This window comes from Chenopodium album, chromosome 6 (assembly GCF_948465745.1).
Source record: "Chenopodium album chromosome 6, dcCheAlbu1.1, whole genome shotgun sequence".
Taxonomy (NCBI): Eukaryota; Viridiplantae; Streptophyta; class Magnoliopsida; order Caryophyllales; family Amaranthaceae; genus Chenopodium; species Chenopodium album.
Genome location: NC_137839.1, coordinates 44,510,191 through 44,535,108, shown reverse-complemented (window position 1 = coordinate 44,535,108; position 24,918 = coordinate 44,510,191). Strand labels below are relative to the sequence as shown.

At 37.0% G+C, this 24,918-nt stretch overlaps 1 non-coding gene across 1 annotated transcript; it reads right to left on the bottom strand.

Moving 5' to 3' along the window:
* Positions 1-23,900: 23,900 nt before the first annotated feature.
* Positions 23,901-24,007, bottom strand: LOC145637434 (small nucleolar RNA R71). Its single transcript, XR_014114219.1, has one exon. It is a non-coding gene; the product is annotated as a small nucleolar RNA R71 (small nucleolar RNA).
* Positions 24,008-24,918: the final 911 nt, after the last annotated feature.

Sequence of the window (24,918 nt, the reverse complement as noted above, 5' to 3'; positions counted from 1 at the left end):
GAGATCTTGAATTAGATTTTGAAACCTGTAGCATTCATTGGTGGTTTTCCCATTTCCTTGATGGTATTTGCAATAGGAATTGGGATCCCATCTTGAAGATCGCTTTTCAGGCGTTGGATCCTCGGTAGGACCAATAAGTTTGATTAATCCCCGATCATAGAGACGATCAAAAGCAACATCATAGGTCATTCCAATGGGTGTGAACTCTCTCCTGGGTTTCTTTTTTATATCATTGATTATCCATAGCTAAGACACCATTATGGTCAAAGGTACTAACATTGTTACTAGAGTGGGAGTTTTCGGAAGAAGAAGGATTGTCGTTCTTCTTTCCTTTCCAGCCACTGTGGTTACCATTGTTAGTAGCTTTTTGCTTTGCGAGGTCATCTTCAATTTCAATTCCAATGTCATAAACGGCTTTGAAAGTATTCAAGTTGTGTTGATATTTTAAATGCTTCGAATACTTTTCTTGTAAATTTTTTATGAACATCCTCACAGATTCTTTTACGGAGGGAACCTCAATCATCTTAGCGGAATTTTCCCTCCACTTATTAAAGAAAGAAGTAAAGCCTTCATTCTCTTTTTGTCTTAGCATCTCAAGTTGTCTATAATCGGTTTCGACTTGAATATTACACTTATATCTATCAATGAAAGCATTTACAATAGCATCCCAAGTAGTAGTTTTCTCTTTATCAAGAGAAAAGAACCATTGTTGACAAACGGTTTCAAGAGATAAAGAAAACAAGGAATGAAAGATTTTCCTATCAATCCCTTTAATGTTCATTATGGTTTCAAAAGCTCTTAAGTGGAAATAAGGATTATCTATTGCCTTGAACTTAGGGATGTCAGTGGCATTGAATTTTTGCGGAAGAAGCTCCTTGTCCATCGAGACCCCTTGCGAGCTAATACCCTGGAATTTATAGGCATTGGATATTTTTCTCAAGCTCTCTTGCATGAGCTCCATTTGTTGTTGCTTCACAGGGTCATTAATTTGGAGGGTTAAAGTCTTCAACACCTCAGTAACACTAGCCATTTGCTTCTTAAGCTCATTGACTTCTTCTTGACTTGCCATTATCTTCTTAGCTTTTTGTTTCCGACTCACTAGTTTATCAAAAAGTTGAATGTGAACAAAGGTGTTGTCTTTGATTAATCGCTCTTCTCTCCTTGACCAAGTGCTATGGAAAGGGAGATTAGGGATATTCACTGTTAATTATTTGATTCAAACTCTATTCAACATGCATGGATGGAAGAAGATAGGAAGAATGAAGGTTGTGATATGGAAGAATCATGTAGATGGGATATATGAAAAAATTAGGAATAGAATGTACCCACCAACTCAAATGACGGAAAAACCGACTCATGCATGAACCTAAGACATGGTCATGGTGACATATACACAAAGTGTGTGCTTTATTTGTGAGTGCAACTGACATGCTTTGACTCTTGTGTAAGACCATGAGACTTAGTGTCTAGACTCAATTAAGGACTTAACACAGGTACTGTTAATAAAAAAATTAATCAAACTGATTAGAAAACTGTTTAATTAGATTCATCGTGATGGCTCGAGTAAAATGCTGAACTGTCGCCGCACTCTATAGTGCAGCGCCAGACGATAAAGTTGTCGCTCGGTATTGCACAACAGCGAGTGGCGCTGCAGCCCAAATTGTGGCGCAATTATTGGAGCATTAATCTGGGAATGCTTTCAGTATTTTAACTCTACGGGACATGCCTAAAGTCATACTGAGTCAATTCCGATTAGATTATTAGACTTTAATTACTCAAATTAATTAATTAATTAATTAATTAATTAGACAAAGTCCTTTTAGTCATTAATCAGTTTATTTAAGACTTAAACACAAGTAAAAAAAACGATTAGGAAAAACACATAGAGTATGCACAACAATGCACAATTAGACAAGTAGGCACAATATGATGCAATGAGTTTGCAACCTAACCATAGATCTAGTTCTCTAAAGTTCGGGATATGGGTTAATCAAAGAGGGTCCATGGTTATTTGTCCGGATGCACCGCGCGGAAGCCTTACCTTTTAAAGGGTTGGCGCGAGTGGATGGGACACCGCGAGTTAAAAAATCACTTCCATGGTTTGGTGAATTCAACATTCTTGGATGTACCCTTTGTTGCACAGAGCGTTCAGTCAGGTAGATGGAGCATGAATTCCCAAAGGGTTATGTCCATATGTAGAACACATATGGGTTTCAGAAAAGTGAGAAAAACTCAATCAGGAAGTAGAATCGAGCAAACACTGCTAAAACTGGTCGAAATTAGAACTCATATTTCTGGCTCGGTATTGGAAGAACTTGGCGCCAGCGAATAGAGGCCAACACCGCAATATAACTCTATCGCCTGGCGATAGGAGTGTTGCCTGGCGACATAGTCATATCATCGGTGACAAACTCTATTTTCTAGACGCCAATTCCTACATGCCTCAGCAACTTTCTGTGCTCGATAACATTTTCCAGTTTTTCGCAGCATTATTTCGATCCTAGTTGTGAAAGATATTCCTCAAATTTCCTACGTGTAAAAATCCTATGTTTTAACTCATTACGGATGGTCTTTCCAATGAGATATTTTTTTTATTAATATGACAATAATGTTAATCAAAATTACGCACATGAAATACTTAGAACTTTTTGAGTTCATCCACTCATTCTAAATCATTTCCGAATTAAATTTCAGGAATTAAAATAGAAATCCTCCCCAGTGGAGTCGCTAAAAACTGTAGGAAATATTTCAAGCATTACCCAAAACTTGAACCTCACTGTGATCATACACTTAAGCATGGTGGTGTCCAAAGGGAAGGAAGATAGAGCAAAAGAGTCGCCAACAAGTTTTAGGAACTTGTAAACCGTTCACAGGGTGAAGGTTACACCCCTTAATGATCCAGGAGATCGTTAACTCCAATAGGTCTGGAACCATGACTGGAAGTTCGGGGATGAAGTTACAAATCCAACCTAAAAGAGATTGAACCTACCCTAATAATATGCCTCTACTTTATTCTACTCGTATTCATGTGCGCTTTCTGAATAACATGCAATTAATAGGTTTACCCTAAACCTGTTTATCTATGTTGGTTGAATATTAATGCACAAACAAAACTATTATTGGCGATCACTTGAATTATAATCAAATTAACCCTAACAAGATTATTAATTATCTTATTAAGCGTGATTACAAGTACCAATTCCCTTTAAACATGCAATAAAAGGTGTGATCAAGCATTATCAATAATAATCATCAAGCAACATAATAATAATCATAATTAAAATATCATAACAATCATAATCATGTCAAAGCATAACAATAGCAAGATCCTATGCATGATACTAACAAGATTAATAACAAACCCTAGCATGTCACTAAACATTAAAAATCAAAGCTTTTAGACCTAACATGATACTAGCATGAATATTAGGAAAGAAAATAAAAGACATCATCATAATAAGCATATTTGATATTATAACCTTTACCCTAAACATTATACTAGGAACTTATTGCTGTCATTCAAAACATCAAATCAAGGAAAACATCCTAAACATGAGACTAGGAATTAAAATAACAACCTAGACATGATTTCTATACCATAATATCAATTAAACAATTAAAGAACTTACTTGGATGCCTCGTATCTCTTTCTAATAACAAAATACACACGTTAGTAACTTCAAGGAAAATATAATAAAAACAATTAAATTAAATAATTGAAATAACACTCAATCAAGAAACTCAGAAAGATCTAATGTGTGAGGAATTGTGTTTGAGAGAAGGCTAGTTTAGAAAAGAGAGAGAGAGAGAGTATATCAAGAATTTCTTGATAAGAGTTGGTGATTTAAAACGGAGGTTTTAGGAGGCTATTTATAGAGAAAATCAGCCGGATATGATAAAAAACGTATAAGAGTTTCAAAAAGAATAAAACATGACGCTGTCGCCAAACACGCGGCTGTCGTAAGACGACAGGGCTGTCGCCAGACGACAGGGCTGTCGCCAGACGCCAGACGTGTCGCCAGACGTGTTGTACGACGCTGCAATCAATTTTTCCACTCGTTTTCTTATTTTGATAAAATTTAAGCGTACAAGAGGGCAAAACTGTAATTTCCTTAAAACACTTCTTTTATTCTAAATAAAACTCTTAAAAGTCAATTTATCAATGCTAATCAAATTAGGATTCAAAAGAACCTTCTAGAAGATTCTAGAAGACTATAATCAATCCTAATTGCATTAGGAATGATAAATCATAATAGGCCCTCCTAGATCATCGGGCCGCATATAAGAATCAAACCGGGCCCAGTTTAGTAATTTAGCCATAACTTCCTCATCATTCATCGGAATTGGGCTTATAATATATCGTTGGAAAGCTCTTTTAGAACCTGACCCAACTACACTATTATTGGACCCTTGACATGGACAAAATTAAACTAGATTGGTTGTTTTCATAAAATAGGTTTTCTAAAAAACATAGAGAAAGAAAAGAATTAAAAACTAATCGCAACACTAGACTTTCCACACTTTCGCTTCATTCGATTATGATTCGACGTGAAAGGTACTCATCACTGGGTTTGGTTTTGGGGAGACACAAATGGGTGTGTACAATACCCTAATCACTTGTGATCATGGAAATTTACTTCCAATTCCCACACATTACACATGGATGCACATCCATGTTACCATTCTCAAGCCACGACTCATTGTTAGCTCGTGCTTATAAACGGCTTCCTTTTTAAGGATCTAATCCTTGTTAAGGTTTGTGCTTGCAACATCAATTATCAAATTGTATTTGTTTCCACCAGACAAGAACTCATCCTGTTACTTATCCAAATACTTTGGATGTTCTTGGCCATAATCTAACAATCTATTACATAGATTTAGGTTGATTGGTACTACATACATACTTCACGTGCTCTAAGCAAGTAAGTCGTGCGACGATTCCATATCATAGAGTACATGATGGATTAAGTTGCATAGTAATTCTCTATCTTATTCCATCTATGTGACTGTAGGGAATAATTTCAAGCGTTAATCCCCTAGCTTGAACCCCACTGTGATCATACACTAAAGTACGGTGGCGTCCAAAAGGGAAGAAGATAGAGCAAAAGAGTCGCCAACAAGTTTTAGGAACTTGTAAACCATTCACAGGGTGAAGGTTACACCCCTTAACGATCCAAGAGATCGTCAACTCCATAAGGTCTAGAACCAAATAAGGGTTCGGGGATGAAGGTACAAATCCAACCTAAAAGAGATTGAACCTGCCCTAATAATAGGCCTCTACTTTATTCTGATCGTATTCATGTGCGCTTCTTAATTAACATGCAATCAATAGGATTAACCCTAAACCTGTTTAATCTATGTTGGTTGAATTTAATGCACAAATAAACTATTATTGGTGATCACTTGAATTATAATAACAATTAACCCTAAACAAGATTATTAATTATCTTATTAAGCGTGATTACAAGTACAAATTCCCTTTAAACATGTAATAAAAGGCGTGATCAAGAAATAAAAATAAATATCAAGCAACATAATAATCATGAATAATAATCATGAATAATTATAATAATCATAATAATAATAATATCATCATAGATAAAATAATCATCATCAAAATAATAATATATATTCATAATCATCGTAAATTATAACAGTTATAATCATAATCATGTTCATGTTAATATTAAAGCATAATAAAAATAGCAAGATCCTAGGCATGATACTAACAAGATTAATAACAAACCCTAGCATGTCACTAAGCAATAAAAATCAAACTTTAACCTTAACATGATACTAACAATCATAAATATTAGGAAGAACATAGGAAGCATCGTAGGAATCATATTTAATATTAAAATTACCCTAGACATGATACTAGGAATATCATAATAACAATCTAAACATGATTTCTACATCACAATATCAATAAATCAATTAAAGCACTTACTTTGATGCCTCGTACCTCTTTCTAATAACAAAATACACACGTTAGTAACTTCAAGGAAAATAATAAACAAACAATTAAATTAAATAATTGAAATAGAGATTAGGGACCAAACCCTCAGAAATTAAACCTTTTACGTCTAGGGCGAAGGCAACTTCGAATATGGCTAGGTGTTTCTAGATCTTGCGAATGCAGAATTTTGTATGTGAAAACAAAATTTAGAAAAGAGAAAGAAAGAAAGATGGAATAATCAAGAAAACTTGACGAGAATTGGTGAATGATTAAGAGAGAATTAATGATTGCGAATGAAAACTGATTGCAGGTCCATGAAAACGGAGTTTTTTATACGTTATTTATAGAGAAAATCAGCCAAAAATATAAAATATCAAAACAGAGCACTTGGCGCACGCAAAACGAGGTTGGCGCACGCAAAACAGAGCTGGCGCCAGCACCAGCTAATTGGCGCCAGGCGCCAGGCCTGGTTCCAAGCGCCAATGCCTGGAGTCAGGCCCCAGGCCTATTTTTGACGCGTTTTTGAAAATCAGATAAGTTTGCCGTACTGGAGGATAAAATCCTATCTTTTCCTCGAAAATGCTTTTTGATTTTAATTAAAGCTTTGAAAAATCAACAAAAGTCAATTTATCAATGCTAATTGAATTAGGAATGAAAAGAACCTTCTAGAAGAATCTAGAAGACTAAAACCATTCCTAATTGCATTAGGAATGATAAATCATATTAGGCCCTCCTCTAGATCATTGGGCCGCATATAAGGCTCAAAACGGGCCTAGTTTAGTAAATTGGCCATAACTTCCTCAATATTCATCGGAATTGGGCCTATAATATATCGTTGGAAAGCTCTTGTCAAGCCCCATCCAACTAAACTACTATTGGACCCATATCATGGACCAACCAAACTGGATTGGCTGTTTTCTTAAAATAAGTTTTCAAAAACAGAGAGAAGAGAACAGAAATTAAAACTTTCCGTAACACTAGACTCTCCACACTTTCGCTTCATTCGATTATGATTCGACGCGAAAGGTACTCATCACTGGGTTTGGTTTTGGGGAGACACAAATGGGTGTCTATAGTGATATTTTAGCTTATTCAGTTTCACTGAGTCTTGCTTAAATTGTTCGCTATGTGATACGGTTGAAAGTCTCTTACTAAAATCTTTCTAGTTCGACTTAGTATTTAGCCTAGCTTATACTTACTTCAAACATTTTTTTATTTTATACATATGGTAGAAAGTCTCTCAAAATCCTTCAATTCTTGTTTAACACGGTAAATTCCTTTACACGTTCAAACATTTTATTAAGTCTATATAATAGATCTTAATACCCAATACGTACTAAGTATCCTCTTTTGTTTGGTCCATAGTCAAAAATACTTTCAAATCTAAGCATTTAGAATTTGACAGTTATTTCACAATAGAGTTCGTAAACTTTTCATTGGACCGTTATATATTTACTTTTGCTCCCACTAAACTTCTTATTCATAAGAATTTCTATGTTTCTCCATAAGTCAATCCTCTTATTAACTTCATGAGAAAAACACGTTCTAGTTCCTATATGCAATGCTTCCTTTAATCCCATAATGGATTCCTTGAGCTCACTTTCAAATCTAGCATTATTTAGATTTTCAAAACCCTTATACTATTTTATAGTCACTTCAAAAATCCTATTATAGGAAGGCGGTTTTGGTATCTATTTTGTCATATTTTATATGTGCAATTTTGCTAGATCAATCACGAAAAGACATAAGCATTCCGATTGGTGAGTAGGTTTTTATTAAAATCAACTCCGTGAATTTAATTATATCCATTTCAACAAATCTAGCTATGTATGCATATACATTTCCATATTTGTTAGTTTTCTCCCTGAAAAATTATTTGCAATCGATGGGACTTTCACCCTTTATGCAAATTAATTATGTTTTAAAACATGATTTTCAAACATAGAGTCTATTTCGGTTTTATGGTCTCTAACCATTATTTAGAATTTGAATTTGTCATAGCTATTTTACAAGACATTATTCCCTTACTATCTAATACTAAATAGTATGCTTGTAAGTCTTAGGTTTATTTCTAACTTAATAGAAAATTTATAGGATTCAATCCAAGCCTTTGGTGAATTGTATACCTATATGGGGTAATTGCATCAAACACTGAGTTTCAAGGCGCTTCCAAAGCCCTTTGATTTTCTTGATCTTACTCCAACTTTTCAAAAGTTTGTGAGAAATGAATTCTCTTTTAAGGCATTTGTAAAGTCCTTTGGAGTATTCTTGATCGAGTATTCTTACGAAGCCCTTTGATGGTCTTCCGAGATTCTCAGTTCTAGTTTGTTGCTAATCTCGATGGTCATCGAGTTCATTTTCATCCCACTTGTCATTTTGGAAACGTGTTACTTTCCAGAAAGACACTACTTAGAGCAACAAACATTATGTTCTCATTTATGTTGTGGAGGTAATGCCCGTGGTCTCACATGAATGCTTACAAAGAGACATGTATATTGTCTTTGGGTAAAAGTTCATTGTAAAACAAACAGTTTTCTCCCACTTGAGCTATCTTAGCCTTTAATGAGCCATTAAGCTCCCACTCAACCACTTAGCTCTTGCTAAGCCGGTGAGCTCCCACTGAGCCAGTGAACTCCCATTGTGGCTAAGAGTTTTAGACATATACTTGAAAAGACATTTAGAAGTTAATTCTATCCATAACTGAATATGGAGTCCTTTCTTAGCTTCGACATTTTGTTTAGTGTAACATTAGTCCTTCGTGCAAATCTTAAGAATTTTACAGGAAGGGATGTGATCCATCATTGTTCGAGTCATTTTTAAATGGCAATGAGGTCTCCGTGAAGACACACTATGTTCTTTGTGGAGTTATTTATGAAAATTTCCATTTCATAACTTTGTGATGGTCACGCTTAGCTCAAGCAAACATCGCTCGATCTAATCTAGGCGTTTTGATATGTTGCCAAGTCGATTTTGTACTTCACTGAACTCTTGAACTATTCAAGGTCAAGTTTGTTCACATTTGATGAATATAGACATATTTTTCAAATTCTTTTTGAAACGTTGAAGTAAATGAATCTTCTTTAACTTTCTGAGTCAATTGTCTATACCATGAACAATAGCTCTTTCCTTTGTCGGTTTCAGCAAGTAAGACTTGCTTGTTTTAGAACGATTTTGAATCGATCAACTATAAAGAGCCTATCTAATAAAGCCTTAAGTACGTTCTTGTCGAGTTGACATTGCTAAAGATGTTCGGAACGCAAATCGTGCCCATGACTTTGACCTTTTGCCAGTTTATCATGTTAAGAAAATGTTTGTTTATAATAAAGCATTCTTGACTCATGGTTTAGACAACCATGCCATTCAAACAAATTTGCAACTATTGCTCATTGCTTTGAATGTGAGTCTTTCTGTGTGTAAACAGATCAATTGCTGATTATGGAACACAATAACCATTTATTTGTTCCAGCCTTAGCTTAAAGGTCTTTAAACAAAGCATACGACCTTACAACTTATGTAGCACCAGTTGCTTCATTCTGAGCTTGTAAGTCGATAACTTAGCTTATCTTCAATAGTTTGAGGTCACTTTCAAACTAGAACACTCAAGTAGTATCCAATACTTTGTGAAGATAATGAGTTGCTATGTTTACTTCAATAACATGAATTCTTTAGTAAAATGAAATCTCATTCCTTCTCTTTGTTCCTCGTTTCCTATATTTCTTATCATACTTTATCTCATAATCTTTAAGAACCATTTCTTGAAGAGTCTTTGACTTTTATACTTTGTTAGGCATAATTAAGCATCTAATGCGCCGTAAAACAAAGTTCCATCTTTTCCTTTAATTCACGCTTGAATTACTACATCAATGAGTTCTACTCATCTATGTATTAAGCGAACATATATGTTGGTTGTCAATATTGATAATTTGAGTTTGCAACTCAATACTTCTTGTTTTATCAAAACTACCTAATATTTTGAATACATGATGTCCAACCGTCCTTTCGGACTTTGTTATAAAAGTCATTTACGAGAATTGTATTTTAGAAATGCTTTACCTTTCTTTGAGAACCATTCTCAAAGATTTTCTTTACCAATCATGGAAAACAATACAGTTTGATTTGGAATTCTACAAATATAAGTGCAAAGTATAACCATTTATGAAGTAAATAACATAATAAGTTTGAAAATTAAAAGGTATTCTTGCAAATTTTCAATCTTATTAAACGTCTTATCCACGCATTAAATTTGTCCCCATTTGGCGAGAATAAGTCGATTCTAAGATCCAAAGAAACAAAGAGTGGTTAAGCATGCTTTGACTTGTTTTAACACTCAATCTCCTAAGGTAAGCAACGCTTTGCTAATGGCTCCAAGCCACTCTTTGTTTAATAAATCGTTGCATTTAATTCTCTCTCAACAAATTTATTCACTTTGCCACGACATGTTTGGACTCCATCACTCATATCGTTGAGTACAACCAAACCAACTTGTATGTGATCTCTTGCTTTGGCAAACCCATCCACATACCTTACGTATCCTAGGGAATAATAGTGATGCCTCGCTTTGGCGTAGCCCATAACTACTCTCAATAGCTCGATAAGTGTTGTTTTGGAATGACAATTTTACTCAATATTTAGGGACCTAGGGTTTCTATGTTGGTTGATTTTAGTGAACTTAATTAATCATCACAACATTTGAAATCCTAAACATGCATCCAACATATTATTGATACATAAAAAATGATCATAAATATGTAAAGCATAAGCATTTTGATGCATATTAGCAACTAGCATGAGCCCTTGAATTCTTCAAGTCTTCAAAAGGTCTTCTTTTCCAACTTCATGGATTTGTCTTCGAAGAACCTCCGTCTTCAAGACTTGACCAAAATTATGCTACTACTAGTATCTACGATTAGGACTAATCTAAATATTAAGGTACAAAAATACTCAACGGTATGCAGACCGTATTTAGATTTACAAAAATACATCACGGATCGCAGTCCGTATTTTCTATCCTAATCGGGCCTCACTAGTTGCCATTTTATAAAACCTTTGAGAGAATATACATTTCATTCATCCATTTACTATTTGTGAATGGCCCATGCATTTTACAATGATAAAACAAGTAACAAAGTATAAACACGCGATAACTAGTAACTAATCTAGGTGGTTAATCCAATTAACACGCCTAATTAAAACTAGTCAAAGTTGTTTTAACCGATTATGTAAATAAACGCAATTAATATTTGAAGCTCCCACTAAATTCTGCATCCATCTTAATTAATCCAATTAATTAAGCCGGTAAAACCTAATTATTTGCAAAATAAAATTTTGTAAATGTCGCTAAAAAACCCGAGGCCTAGCCTCCAAAATTTAATTAAATAAAACAAAATGATTAAAATAATTAAAACGACAAATTAAGCAAAATTACGTAGTCCAAAATATCCAAGTGCCTAGCACTAAGACTTGGAGTGCTCACAACTTGCACACAACTCACACGATCTCATTGCACAACATTGCTTTACAAGCAATTTCTACGCATATTACCCTCAATTTTGTACCAAGCTACGCACACATACACACTCTATGAAAGCCCCACCCACGGCTTATCCATTGCCAGCCATAAGGCGGCTACCATGGTGCGCCATGGTGTCGCACAGCAGCTCCCCAGCACACACGCACCACTTCGAGGCGCCCAACAGCCTCGACAGCCCCATGTGGGTTGCGTGAGCAACCTGGGTTGCCGAGAGCATGCTTGGGGCTCTTAGGCCTCGATTTGGTGCTCATGCCTCGGGAAAAATCCCGATTTTGTGTGACATATTTAATCAATTCTAAATTAATTTTAGAATCAATTAATTTTGAGGAAAAATGAAAATATAACAAGTCCAACTTAAATAAATTCATCCAAGTGCATTTAACTAAATTATTTCCAAGAACCATTCTTTAATAAAATTGGTTTAACTTGGTGCAACAAAAATAAGAGGGCAATTACTCACTATTATTAGTTTAATCAATTTAAATTAATCTTGATATTTTGACAAAATAAAAGGGAGTTTAAAAAATTGAACATAAGTTCAATAAAGATTCTAACTTTAATACTTATGAATCCTTAAAAAATTATATATTCCAATATGAAGATAAACAAATTTCTATCACAAGTTTCAAACTTTATGATTCCAATCAACTAAAAAAACGATTAAATCAACAATGTTCAACAAAAATTCATGGAATTTAGTAACACAAAGTTTCAATCACCTAACATAATTAAAGATTGAATCTTTAGTACTTAGAAGCCTCAAATAACAACAAATTCACACTTAATGCAATTAATTTGTAATTATGTGAAAAATAAAACCAAGTTTTCAAACACAAATTACCACAAAGTAATCATGCCTAAAAGGGTTTAAAATTGCATATAAAATATGTATTGAACCAATTACATAACCACCATAAATATGCAATTAATTTTCAAGGTTAGAAAGACTTAAATTTTTTCGTAAAAATGAAAAACCCCTCGAAAAGTGCATTTCTGGTCGTTTTTTGGCTAAAAATCGAGTTCTTATAGGGTAAGACCATTTCTAGAACGCCTTTTCCACCCAACATTCACTATTTTTGGGTCAAAATATGAGTTCGGGAGCTGAAGTCAGCTCTTATACGAGGTTAAAATGGATAAAACGAGCTACTAATCTAATTAGAAACTTAAAACCAGAAAAATTAAGCCATAAAAACACCTTAAATATTATGATTTTAAAAATAAACGAGCGAGGCTCCAATACTGCTGTTAGGGTTTGGTGAGTCCGACTCACCGCGGAAACAAACCCAAAAACAAGACCGCACTCGCAATAAATAAAACCATAAACATAATTAAATTAATCACAAGATTATGATAAAACGATTACCTTTTGGAGCGTGCTTCGCTCGACCGAATGGGCTCTTACTTGAAAGCTAGCTCCGAAAACACGAAGCCTCCAACGTTGATCCACCCGCACCAACGAATACCAACAAGGTCCAATGTCTTGGGGTAAGCAAGGCCCGACCAATAAAACCCGAGTAATTGAGTTTAAAGGCTTTCACTAAATGTGATACCATTTCCAACTCTTGAGTTCAAGGGTATTCACTTACTAGTGATTCCCTTTACAACTCTTATTCAAGCAAGTAATCCCAAGCTATGCCTTGGTTGTTTATAAGGAAATCTTCTTTGTTAATTCCACTTATCTTTCAATGTGGGACTTTTCACAAAAATATCCCACATGGAAAGATTGATGAATTCAACTCTTAGTTAAATAAACCAAGGAATAAGTAACAAGTGTCACATGGTTAGGTGAGGACCACTTTCTCACTTGGTCCCCAAGGCAACTCACATGCATTGTGAGCTAACCATGTGTCACCCAACATTGAGCCCCAAGTTGGGTTCGGTTGGGCCACTTTCTTTTGGCCCGTGTCCATGATCCGTCACCCGGGTCCACGACCCCCTTGTGCCACATGCGCTGCCACCATGGTGTGCTGTCAACGTGGCGTGCTGCTAACGTGGCGTGCTGCCACGTGGCACGCTGCCACTTGGTGGCTACCAATGTGGCTGCCACGTGTGCTGCCACATGGCGTGCTGCCACGTGGCACGCTCTTATTTGGCGCGCTTCCCTTATTTTTGCGTGGCTAGAGTTTTTGCTTGTTTCTTAAAACATTTTCCCGTCTTGCCAATTCCTAAATTTTGGCTCGACATTTGAGATTCTCCGACGCTCGGTTTTGACGCTCCAAGCTCGAATTTCCAACGTCTAAATATAAATTACTCAGCCGACTCATTAATTCCTTTCGAATTAATTCGTCGCTTTGGCTCGTTTGTTGCTTGGGTGTGGCCCGAAGGGTTCAGTCAAGATTAAGCTGTAATATTAATTATGCATTAATATTACTGATCGGAAGCGGCCTCCACCCAGGCATTCCGATCAATTGACCTTACTGAATATATTAGCTTTCTAATAATTCTGAATCCATTATCAGAATAATACACTTGTTCGAAAGACACCATTCCTTTCAATTACTACTAGAAGAAGAGCAATTCAATATAATAAAAGTAAAGATATTTCATTTTAAAGTAAATACAAGAAATCATTGAAACTTATAAAAAAATTACTCACATCTTTTGCAGCATCATGTATTTCACTATTTGTCATGACACCTTCTTGTAGGTTGAATGTAACCATTCTTCTCTCTCTATCAGCAAAGTTTTTATAAGCATTCTCAATTACATCTCCCAAGAATGCTTGGTGTCCTTTTTTTTTTTTTTTTTTTTTTTTTTTTTTTTTTTTATAAATTGGATAGTCATCTTTTTGGAGTTCTCCTTGACCAAAAGATTTTTTTGCCTCATTTGCAATTCTTTCTTTCAGTTTCTCATCTGACAAATGTTTGATCAATGGCAGTGTTGTAGGTTCAGGCTGCCCTCTGAATGCTAGATGATGAAAGTAGACAAGTTGAAGAATCAAGACACATCCACTGATTCCTAATCTTGATTCCTTGTTTTTGTTGTTCTTGAAGCTCCCCACTGCTTTGCACAGGTTATTCATCACATAACCACACCAATCTAGGTTATGTATCTGTTTCACATTGTCTACATAGTTGATTATCTTGTAATTAATCACTTTATTTGCAATAGGGGCCAAGAATGTGCTGCAAACATACATCACAAAGAATCTTTTAAAATCCTCCCCTCCTTTCTTTAAATTCTTTAATTTGTTCTCCAAATTATTAACAATTATCTCATCATCTTATGGAATTCCTAGCTTCTTCTTCCATTCTTTTTGAATCAACAAGTGTGAGAGAGGTTGCTTCCTTAATTAAAAACTGAACTTGTTCTCAGTTACATGTGGAAGCAAGAATATATCTTCAACATCATAAGAACTAACTAAAAATTCCTTCACCATGTCAATATTGAACATGCAGCTGCTTTCATTGAAATGGTTACAAAGCCATGGAAGAATCTTTGTTGAAATTCTTGTTAACTTTAGTTCAAGCATTCCTCCAAAACCAATACTTATGACATCTTTTTTTTGCTGCTCATTAAAATCCTTGATCAAATCAACAACTGCATTGGGCCTGCAATGTGTTTTCTTGATTTCCAGATTACCATCATCATAATCATTAACATCAATAACTTCATGTACATCAAGGTCAAAATTGTCAAGCTTCATTTTTTTCTTCAAATGAGCTTTTCCCTTTTTTCTGTCTTCTTCTGATGATCCATCACAATCCTCATTTTGATCTTCTTATGGTTCATAATTGCTATCTTTCACTTCAGATTTTGTCCTTTTCTTTGTTCCTATAATTTGTTAAAATATGTTAACTAACTTTGGAAACATTTGTATTTACTTTATAAGCATTTTTATTAACTTTATTAAACTTAATAAACATCATAGACATATAATAGTAAATAGTTTACTTTATAACAGTTTCTGTTTACTTTATAAGAGTTTCTATTTACTTTATAACAATTTCTATTTACTTTATAACAGTCTCCATTTACTTTATAACAGATTAGTACCTTGGAGTAATAGATTCTTTACTATATAAATTTAATACATAACATATGAATTTAATTTAATAAACTTTTATGAACCTTTTGATGCTTCTAGTTCCTTAATCCTTCTCTTTATCAATATTTGTTTTTTTAAAATCCTTTGAAGCTTAGCACCTAATACATTTAGTTTGCACAATCAGTTTATAAGTATAGACATGTTAAAGAACTTTTAAAACATATATATTTACTTTATAAGCTTTTTTATTTACTTTACTAAACTAACCATTTACTTTTATATTCAATTATGTAATAGTATGCATCTTTAAATTTGTAACATAGACTTATACATATAAATGATTTACTTTATAAGTGTTTCTATTTACTTTATTAAATAATTATTGTATTTCAATATTATATACCTTTAATTGGAGATTGCTTTGAATTTGCAGGAACTTTCTTGGCTGCAGGAGTTATTTTGGCCGTAGGAGGTTTCTTAGCTGCAGGAGATTTCTTGCCTACAGTAAGTTTTTTACTTGCAGCAACCTTCTTTGCTACAGGAATTTCCTTTGTTGGATTTGGTTGTGTTGGAGGTTTTTTCTTTGTAGTTTTGGCTGTTTTAATATGTCTACAATTCAAAACAAAAATGAGATGACTAAGGATAATGTATAGGGTATTGTAATGAGTAAGTATTTTCATCTATTTTGATATGTTATACACAATCCATAATAAAAAAGTCACATCAATTAATTGATTTATACACAAGCCACATTAGCTATAGACCTCATAGTAATTCAGTAACATTTAATCAATTTAAAGTTACTTTAAGTATATTTCTATGTACTTGTAAAAATGTTATTTACTTTTAGGCACATCAATTTACTATTAGGCAATTTCTATCTACTTTTAGCAAATAGTAACAATAATGCAGTTAAAAATTTCTCATAAATTAACCAAATTTACTTGATTACTCCGTAGCAACATTTTCAATAGCAAATAGCAGAGGAGAAGTACCAAAGCAACAATAATGCACTAAATACTTACTCATAAATTAACTATTATAAACAATTACTCCTAAATTATTCAAAACTATTCTAAATTAGTACCAATTGAAACCTAAATTACAACAAATTCAAACCAAAATAATAATTAAATTAAACATAATGTAAACAAAAACCAAACTAAATTGTGAAAATACATGATTCAGAAGAAATCGAACTTAAAAATGCCCAATTGAACTTCGAAGTACTCTGATTCAACTTCTGGTACTTCAAATTTAACATAAACAAGCAAAAAAAAAAAAAAAAAACAAATATAAGTAAAAAATTGCAACAAAAATAGCAAAAAAGAGTATGAACTTCTAAGTTTCGATATAATACCTAATATTCGTCAATTTTTACCTATTTTCGAAATTTTTTGTTTAGAAAATAAAATATGTAGACAGTAGAAGTTATAATTGTGATTATATAGCAAAATTAAGCAGTTGTATGGACGCTTATGGCGGTTTTCGAAGCTTGTGAGAAGTTTAAAATGGCGAAGAAGAGTAGAGAGAGAGGAGAGCGAAAATGACGGAGTAAAGAGAGAGAGAGAGGAGAGAGAAATCACGCCTTAATTTGTGTGCTACATTTAATTTGTCTGAATCAATTTCGGCCGTTAGATCACGCTCTTTTTGTTTCTGATCTAACGGTCTTGATTGGTTCTTAGTTCCTATTTTTTAATTGGTTCTCATTATAACCTGGTCCTATATATATATATGATTAACATGTAGGTGTTATGCGCCTATATGGACTCCTTAAAAATTACTTCCTTTATTTCTATTTGTTTGCGCAATTGAACTTTTCACAGTTTTCAAGACACATCTTAAAACGTAAATATCTTCATTTTTATATGCATAAAAACCATATTAATACGATGAGACGAATTTAACAAGATCCATCTTAACTATATTATCACTTTTTAATTAATGAGAATTTATAATAATTTTTTTAATGAACCTTGTTTTGGGTAAAATTACCGTGTCCACGTGGACCAATCAGAGAGGGCCAAGTGTCAAGCCTAGGTAGGTCCACTTGGGTAAATTACCAGCTAACATGTGTCAACCTCAGATGCTTCCTGGATTGCGGCATTCAAGGCCCAATTCCCAAGAACGCCGTAAAACGGCGCAACCCACCACATCTAGGTCAAATGACCTAGAGATGGCACGTCCTCCAATGACTCTACAAATAGTGAGATATTCCCCAACTTTTGGGCACATTTAATCATTTATTACACCTACCCTACATTCTCTCACATTAGAGAAACATCTGATCTCGGAATCCAAGAAGATCTCACTTTATTTTCCGCACTTTCTCCTACTCATATTTAAGTACTAACTTGACCGTCAGAGGCAGAGCTCCAAACACCCGGAGTCTCCGTTGTTTTGCTGGTACAAGCGCAGTCGGATCAGTCCTCGAGCTGTAACTCTCCCGAGAGATAAAAACACCCAAAACATTTGGCGCTGTCTGTGGGGAGAGTACCTCAAGGATGGTTCAAGAGTCTGTACCACCTCCTTACCACATGGTTAATCAGCTAGAGGTCTTTACTGACCATTAGGATGATGATCCTCAGGCCAAAACGTACATTTCCAAAGATGGCTCTCTAATAACCAAGTGCATCCGTCCCAGAGACACTCTGGAGCGGGGTGCAAGCCAGGCGGGTAAAAGCAGGCCTCCTATCCAGCCGGAAGGGGAAACCTGAATGGCAAACGGATCCTCCCTAGTCACCCGAGACGAACTCATGAAATTCATGACTAGTTTCAAGGGTGAAATCAAGGATCTAATCACCAAAAGCAAGGCTGGCCCAAGCAAGGGTCAGTCGGCAAAGAAGACACCTCCAAAGAGGAAGAAGCCAGTAAGGGACAAACAACCAACTCCGCATCCAAAGGATAAGGAAGCTGGGACCCTTGACTAGTCCAAGATTCTTATACCCCAGAAGAATACAAGAAACCTCCGCCAGGAGGAACAACCGGTGGGTAAAAAAAAAAAATCAACAATTGACGCTCGGGAAATCATTACCCGCTGGAGAAGTTATCAGCTGTCTGAGTCAGCCTCCACCTCGAGCTTTCCAGACAGCTTCAAGAATACATGTAGGAAATATTCAATCCTTGCATGAGAGCCATACAGGCGGTAATAGCGTCTACTCTGGCCCTTAGATGATTGGGAATGCACCGTATGTACCCTCTATGGTCTATGGTTTGTATTCTCCTCACTTCATGCAGCCATCCCTCTTTGGGGGTCAGGCGGCATACAATGTCCAACCTTTGGACTAGCAACTCCGTCTGCTCAAACATGGTGAACAAACTTCTGCGTTCACTAAGGAGATAACCAAGGCCGCATAGCCGACCAAGGTAAAGAATGTGTTGGCGGGTGCTTATGATGGTACCACCAACCCGGAGGATCACCTCATGGACTACACCAACCTTATGCAAATGCAAGGGCTGGAGGATGCTATGTGATGTAAGTGCTTCCCGGCTACATTGAAGAAAATTTCCCAACAATGGTTCGGCAATCTGCCAGCCGGATGCATCGACAGCTTCAGGAAGCTCGCCTTCCTGTTTGCCTCCAACTTCTCGATGAACATCCCTGCCAAAAAGACAGGTCTCGACTTGAGCACCATCCGACAGGGCGATAAAAAAGGGCTTCGCTCCTATGTTAGGCGGTTTAACCTGGTGAGAATTCAAATCTAGGGGCTGTCTGACGAGGTACCATATACATACTTCTTTAAGGGCCTAAAGTGTTGGGGTTTGGTGAGTCCGACTCACCGCGGAAACAACCCCGACCCAAGGAACCACTCGTAATTAATAAAACCATAAAGCATAATTAAATAAACACAAGAAAAAGGAAGAACAAATCATACCCTTGAAGCGAGCTTCACCCTCTCAAAACGGGCTCTTACTTGAAAGCCTTGAGCACCGCAAATGCCGTGCCTCCAAAGGTATCCACCCACAAAGGACAAACACGACTTTTTAGGTCCGCTACCTTGGAGTTAGCAAGGTCCGACCAAAACCCAAGTGTTAATGGAGTTTAAGAGTTTTTCCCTAAATATGGAATGCTCTTTCTAACTCCCACTCAAGTACTTTACTCCAAATCCCAAGGTAGGTATTTATAGGGGAAAGTATGAGTGGGAATTTCTATCCCATCAATGTGGGATCATGAAATTCCACAAATTAATTTAAAGCTAAATTAAATTTAAATTGCAAACTAATAATAAATCTACAAGTAGCATTACCATGTGAAATGGGTTGGTGAGGACCACATGGAGAGTAGGGGACCATACTTGCTCCCCACTCAATACTCTCCTTGTGCCACATGTCCTTACCCACTTGCTCCCATATTCCTCAAGCTTCCCCATAGTGATCGGCCCTATGGCCCAGCTACGAGCCCAGCCTCGCACCAAGATGCGGGCTGTTGCTGTGCGCGCAAGCCACACACTTGGTGCGGGCTTGCTGCTGTGCGTGGCTGCTAGTGCATGCGCTACTAGCACGCTTAGTTTGCGGTAGCTGCTGCACGCACCACGTGCATGCGGCTGCTAGCTGCTGCTGTGCGTGGCTGCTAGCACGGTGCGCTAGCACGCACCTAGCCAGCCATGCTAGGCTTGGCTTGGTGCGCTTGCTAGCCACCTATGCTTGGACATTTTTGCCCCTAGCATTCGGATGCTCGGGGCATTCCGATGCTAGGGGTATTTTGGGAATATGGTCGATTTATTATTATTTTGCGCGTCTCGTCTTTTTATTATTTTTGACTCGACTTCCGACGATCGGTTTCGACGCTCCAAGCTCGAATTACCGACGTCTAAATATTTAACACTCGGGCGACGAATTAATTTCTTCCGAATTAATTCGTCGAGTCGGTTCGTATATTTTGCTTGGGTGTGACCCGAAGGGTTCAGTTAAGATTAAGCTGTAATATTAATTATATTAATATTACTGATCGGAAGCGACCTCCACCCAGGCATTTCGATCACTTGACCTTACTGAATATATTAGCTTTCTAATAATTCTGAACCCGTTATCAGAATAATACACTTGTTCGAAGGACACCATTCCTTTCATAAAGGACGGTTCGACCTGGTCCAAAAGAGGTTGTTCACCCTGTTAGGGTTTGGTGAGTCCGACTCACCGTGAAAACAAACCCAAAAACAAGACCGCACTCGCAATAAATAAAACCATAAACATAATTAAATGAAATACAAGATTAAGATAAAAACATTACCTTTTGGAGCGTGCTTTCCCCGACTGAATGGGCTCTTACTTGAAAACTAGCTCCGAAAACACGAAGCCTCCAACGTTGATCCACCCGCACCAACGAATACTGACAAGGTCCAATGTCTTGGGGTTAGTAAGACCCGACCAATAAAACCCGAGTAATTTAGTTCAAAGGCTTTCACTAAATGTGATACCTTTTCCAACTCTTGAGATCAAGGCTTTTCACTTACTAATGATGCCCTTTACAACTCTTATTCAAGCAAGTAATCCCAAGCCATGCCTTGGCTATTTATAAGGACAACTTCCTTGTGAATTACACTCATATTTCAATGTGGGACTTTTCACAATAATATCCCACATGGGAAAGATAAATGAATTCAACCCTTAGTTAAATAAACTAAGGTATAAGTAACAAGTGTAACATGGTTAGGTGAGGACCATTTTCTCACTTGGTCCCAAAGGCAACTCACATGCATTGTGAGCTACCCATGTGTCGCCAAACCTTGAGCCCCAAGTTGGGTTCGGTTAGGCCACTTTTTTTTGGCCCGTGTCCACATCCCCCTTGTGCTACATGCGCTGCCACCATGGCGCGCTTTCAACGTGGCACTTTGCCACATGGTGCGCTGCCACGTGGCACGATGCCACTTGGTGACTGCCAACCTGGCTGCCACGTGTGTTGACACATGGCGTGCTGCCATGTATGCTGCCACGTGGCACGCTCCTATTTGGCGCGCTTCCCTTGTTTTTGCGTGGCTAGGGTTTTTGCTTATTGCTTGAAACATTTTCCCGTCTCGCTGATAACTTGTTATTTGATACGATTTTAGAGTGATTTCGAACCTTGTTTACTTGGTATATTGGCATTTTGGTTCACTTTTACTCTATTTTTGTTCAACTTTTGTGTATCCCTTCCTTCACGGATTGTTAGTGTTTTTGTTGGGTTTTTAGGTTCAAAGGCGACCATTTGAGGCATTTGGATGATAAACCAAGGTTAGAAGCCGAAACAATGGAGCAAAACCGAAGAAAAGTGAAGATAAAGGCCTTAGAGAGTCTGCACGGACGTGCCATACTTTGCACGTCCGTGCAGAAGTGTTCCAGCACGACCAGAAACTACTACCTACTGTTTTCAAGGCCTGCACGTCCGTGCAGAACTCAGCACGCCCGTGCAGGTTATTCAGCACGTCCGTGCATGATCCTGCACGTCCGTGCAGGTTGCTCAGCCAAAACTGATCCTTCTGCCTTTCAGGTGCACGCCCGTTCCAATATCGGCACGTCCGTGCAGGATGCCCTGACTAAAACAGTACCTTCTGCCTCCCAGGTGCATGCCCGTGCCAATCTCAGCACGTCCGTGCAGGTATAGCTGCACGTCCGTGCCAACCTCAGCACGTCCGTGCTGACCTGTAGCCGTGCCCGACTCTTGTTTTCTCCGTCCTTTTTATTTGGGGGTCTTTATAAATAACCTTGGAAGCTCATTTGTACGGATCTAAGTTTTTATTGCCTCCTCTTAGTTTGCAATTGTAGAAACACAAATATTCTCAAATCATTAGCTAGATTATAATTATTAGCTTGGAAATTTGATTCTCAATCATTGTAGAAGACAAGTTCCACCATTGATATTCAAGTTGAAGCTTCTAGTAACATTTTCTCACTCTTCTCTTCCATTTTAATTGCTTTGATTGTTAATCATCTTGCTTAATTCTTGTATGCTTAGATTGTTATTTAGCTTAATCCTTGGTTAATTCTTGTTCATGAGTTACTTGAAATCCTTAATTGCTTTAATCTCCATGGATTGTGAGTAGTCTAATTTTCTAGGGTTTGGGTAAAACCCTCAATGTAGTCACTAATTACTTGTTGCATGTGTTAATTTGGTAATTGTTAGGTGTTAATTAATTGAGCTTAAGTGGTTTAATTGCTTAGTTCTTGTATATGGCCATTGCTAGGACTATTATCTAAGCTTTCTCAATGAAGGATTGAGAGATGAACTTGAGTTAGCTCCCTTATGCTTAATTGACTTGAAATACCATGAGAATAGGAATTTCCAGTCAAGGGAATGTTTTTGTCATTGTGACTATGCTTTAATACTTGTTTTATGCTTTGTAACCACGAGAGTAGGTTGTATTCATAATTCGAGTAATCCCTCTAGCTTGAGAGAGTAGTTGGGTGCTTTAGATGACTTCCCCTATATCATCCCCTAATTACCATTGTTTGCTACTTGCTAATTGTGATTTGTGACGAAATTGAGTGGTATATCCCAAGCCCTAGAACTCTCTAAATATAGTTAATCTCCCCCTAGCTCTAGTTGACTTGAACTAGCACTTGTTACATAAAACCAAACCAATTTCGACTTCATTTAGCTTATTTATGCGGTAGTATTTCGGTGGTTGATTCAACGCCTCTCTTGGGTTCGACCCTTTCTTACCCTTGCTATTAGCTAGTGAGACCAAGATAGGACTTTATCTTTGGTAGGCTCGACAACGGCCTATAAAATTTTGGCGCCGTTGCCGAGGAGGCAAAGTCACATTGAATGTATTATTGTTGAATGAGTCTAAGTGTGTATATTTGTATCATAATTTTTCTTATTTATTTTTGTATATTTGTGTTTTCAACTTGTGATAGTCATTGCTAACGTTTTTCTTAGCTTTGTTTGACCTTGCATGACACGGAAGAGTAAGCAATCACCGCTTATTCCCGTTGATCCAGAGTTAAATAGGAGTTTGAGAAACGTGAGGAGGCTTTTGCAAGGCACCCCCGAGTTCTCTATTGTATATTTGGATTCCGATCCGGAGGAAATATTTGCAACCAACGAAGAAGATAACATGGGTGACAACGATCCTCCTCCACCATTGTTACGGGATTATGACCACCCCAATGCCTTCACACTTCGGAGTGGCATACGTCTCCCTACTACGAATGCAAATAATTTTGAGCTTTCACCTCAACTCATTCGTATGATACAAAGTGATCAATTTGGTGGGAGTTCTCATGAGTGTCCTTTTGCTCATTTGGACAACTTTCTCGAATTGTGCACAACCATTAAGCAAAACAACATTACGGAAGAGTTCATCCGTATGCACATGTTTCAATTCTCCCTCCGTGACAAAGCAAAGCATTGGTTGAGAACGGTAGAAGAGGGATCATTGACCACATGGGATGAAGTTACTAGAGCTTTCCTTGGAAAGTATTGTCCACCCGAAAAGACCGCTGAACTAAGAAGGAAAATCACCAATTTCAACCAAGAGATTGATGAAACCTTAAGTGAAGCTTGGGAGAGTTTCAAGGACTACACTAGAAAATGCCCACACCATGGTTTCACGTCATGGATCATTGTTCAAAGCTTTTATGATGGTCTTACTCCTACTTCAAGGGCCAACCTTGATAACGAGGCCGGTGGTAGCCTTAAAAAGCTATCGGTGGATGATGCATACAAGATGATTGAAGAAGTGGCAAAGCACTATGCATACGGAGGTGATAGACGGCAACCTCAAGCAAAGAAGGGCGGAATCCACGACCTTAGTGCAATAGACCTTATTGCATCAAAGTTTTACATGCTAGCTCACAAGCTAGATCAAGCCACCCTTACATCTCCAAGCTCTTCTTCACAACAAGTCATGTCTTGTGAAACTTGTGGAGGAAATGATCACTTGTCCTCCTATTGCAACTCAACTAACCAAGAACAAGCTGCGGCTATTGGGCAAAGAAACGATCAATACTCTCAACCCTACAATCAAGGTTGGAAACCCCAACAAAACACGGGTTGGAAACAACAAAATCAAGGCCCTCCTCAAAACCAATACAATCAATCTCATCCACAAAACCAACAAGCTCCTTACCGTCACCCTAACCAAAGGGACCAAAACCAACAAAGGCAACAATATAACCAACCCGCTCCTCCACCTCCTTAAAAATCTAGCCTTGAATCCGCACTTGAAACCTTCATTACACAACAAGGAAGAATCAATGCGGATATGCAAGCGAACATCCAACAACTTCAAGCACACAACAAGATAATTGAGAATCAATTGGCTCAAATTGCGCAACAAGTTGGAAGTTCATCCTCCAATCCTAGTGGTCACTTCCCAAGCTCAACGGTTGTGAACCCAAAGGAGAAAGCTAAGGCCATTACTTTGAGATCGGGGAGAGGTTATGAAGGGCCGGTTATGAGTGAAGAGGAGCCACAAAAGAGAGATGAGGGAATTGTGGTAAGAAATGAGGATGAGTTTG